Source organism: Schistocerca piceifrons, unplaced genomic scaffold (genome assembly GCF_021461385.2).
Source record: "Schistocerca piceifrons isolate TAMUIC-IGC-003096 unplaced genomic scaffold, iqSchPice1.1 HiC_scaffold_138, whole genome shotgun sequence".
NCBI classification, from domain to species: domain Eukaryota; kingdom Metazoa; phylum Arthropoda; class Insecta; order Orthoptera; family Acrididae; genus Schistocerca; species Schistocerca piceifrons.
The window spans coordinates 30,001-32,500 of NW_025727213.1; the positions used below are offsets into that span (position 1 = coordinate 30,001).

At 56.3% G+C, this 2,500-nt stretch overlaps 1 non-coding gene across 1 annotated transcript in view; it reads left to right on the top strand.

Annotated features, from left to right (window-relative positions):
• Window positions 1–2,305: 2,305 nt before the first annotated feature.
• LOC124733103 overlaps window positions 2,306–2,500 on the top strand; it is a 1,909-nt gene continuing 1,714 nt past the window's right edge. The window contains exon 1 of the ribosomal RNA XR_007008911.1: window positions 2,306–2,500. This exon is cut by the window's right edge and continues 1,714 nt beyond it. This is a non-coding gene — a ribosomal RNA (small subunit ribosomal RNA).

The window sequence follows — 2,500 nt, forward strand, 5'->3', positions numbered from 1 at the left end:
TTGTACCTTAACCTAACCTATGTTGTACCTTAACCTAACCTATGTTGTACCTTAACCTAACCTATGTTGTACCTTAACCTAACCCATGTTGTACCTTAACCTAACCCATGTTGTACCTTAACCTAACCCATGTTGTACCTTAACCTAACCCATGTTGTACCTTAACCTAACCCATGTTGTACCTTAACCTAACCCATGTTGTGCCTCAACCTAACCCATGTTGTGCCTCAACCTAACCCATGTTGTGCCTCAACCTAACCCATGTTGTGCCTTAACCTAACCCATGTTGTGCCTCAACCTAACCCATGTTGTGCCTTAACCTAACCCATGTTGTGCCTTAACCTAACCCATGTTGTGCCTTAACCTAACCCATGTTGTGCCTTAACCTAACCCATGTTGTGCCTTAACCTAACCCATGTTGTGCCTTAACCTAACCCATGTTGTGCCTTAACCTAACCCATGTTGTGCCTTAACCTAACCCATGTTGTCGCCTTAACGTAACCCACGTTGTCGCCTAAACCTGCTCTGTAATTGTTATACGACTCGTTCAATTACTGTAGTGTTGCCCACCCGCAACCCTCGCAATATAGTTCGCTACTCGCACTGCCCGCACCCCTGTGTATCGCTTCATGTTAAACACCTTGCAAGTCTTGCTCACTTTCCACATGCTCCTGCTGTACACTGTAATGTGGATGGCAGCAGGACGTACATGCCGCCCCTCCCCACGTCCCCACCTTGCCCCCTGCCTTCGCAAGCTGGTTGGTGAGAAGTTTGCATGTTCAATGCCCTTCGCATGCGACGTACTCAGGCTACGTTGTGGTGCGGCCTGTGTCAACTGTCCGCTGATGTCGTACGCGTGAACCACAATCTGTACTGCACATTCGTCCTTATGTACTGAATGATACATCGTGGCACATGTGTGACCGCACAACGACTGCGCCCAAAAACGGCGGACCATACAGTGCAAATATTGTGCACGCAGCTACGTGTCGTCTCCCTATGAGAGCTGGATTGCAGTGTGGTACGCCATAGAGACGTGTGGGAGGAACGGACGCCGTGGATGGCGATCAGCATGAGCTGTCTGTTGATGTATTCGGACCTAGTCGTCTCTCCTCACACACCGTGATGGCATGGTGCACCGCGTTCCATATCTGCGACATGCTACAGAGGCCGGTTGACAGTCGTTCGAGCAATGGACATCGCATACGTACGGGGGCCACCTTCCACGTATTGTCTAGGCGTGCACATTTTGTTGCGTGTATGTGGGCAGACGTAGTGTGGCGTGACACCTGACACAGGCATGCAATAATCGTTGAAGTTGCAAATGGCGATGGACGCCTGCGTTTTCTGGTGAAGTTACGCAAATGAACAAATGGTAACCTGTTGTGGTGCGGTTGTTCTCGCTAGGGGTGAATCGGTGATGGCGACGATAGGTTGAGGTACTAACCGGTTGTTCCAGCGATACCCACCATGCCGACGAAACTGAACGGCATCTGGGTGTGAAGCGATACGCGGCGGTGGCTGGGTGGGACCGTCCCCGGCCGGTGAGGGGGCGCCTCCCGGCGTGCTGGCCGCGCGGTGCGTGGGCGCACGCGCTACAGCCGGCTGGTGGGGGCGGCCAGTGGCAGGCGCGCCGGCCGACGGACGCGGCAGGCGTCGCAGCTGCGCGCCGGCGCACCCTGCGCGCGGCGCCGTGCGGCCAAAGTAGGTCCTCGCGGGCCCGGTGCGAAGCGCGGTGGACATCTTCAGTGTGCTGGTCCGATTGAGGACTGTGTGCGTTGAGGATGCGCCGCCGCCCGGCGCTCGGCGCCGCGACGCCGTCTGCTGCTCGGTCGCCCCAGCGGTTCTCGCTGGTGGTTTGTATCGCAGCTGTGCGGATGTGTTGGCGCGTGCGCTGTGCTGGGAGAGTTCGCTTCGGCACCCAAGTGGGGCTTTTGTCCTTCTGTGGCGCTGGCGTTGGAGCTGCCGGTCACCGTAGGTGGCGCGTGTTGTCTCCCGCCGGCAATGCCACGACAGCACGCTCCCGGGCCTCTGTCGGCAGCGGCAAGCTCAGTTGGGAGCACGGGTGGTCGCACCGAAAGCGTCTACTCGCCTAACTCCGGGCGATTGCGCCTCTCTCGAACCCGACCAAGTACTTGGGACGGCGCTGCGCGCCGCCGGGACCTGAGAGGGTTTCGAGGTGTATTGTGCAGGGGAGCTCAGCCTCCTCCTGTTTGCAGAATGATTGAGCGGACGCTTGCGTGTTCGCGCGGGCCCCCGGGACACACTCCCGGGCGGCCGGCTGCTCAGCTCTAGTTGACGCAGCTCCCTGGTTGATCCTGCCAGTAGTCATATGCTTGTCTCAAAGATTAAGCCATGCATGTCTCAGTACAAGCCGCATTAAGGTGAAACCGCGAATGGCTCATTAAATCAGTTATGGTTCCTTAGATCGTACCCACGTTACTTGGATAACTGTGGTAATTCTAGAGCTAATACATGCAAACAGAGTCCCGACCAGAGA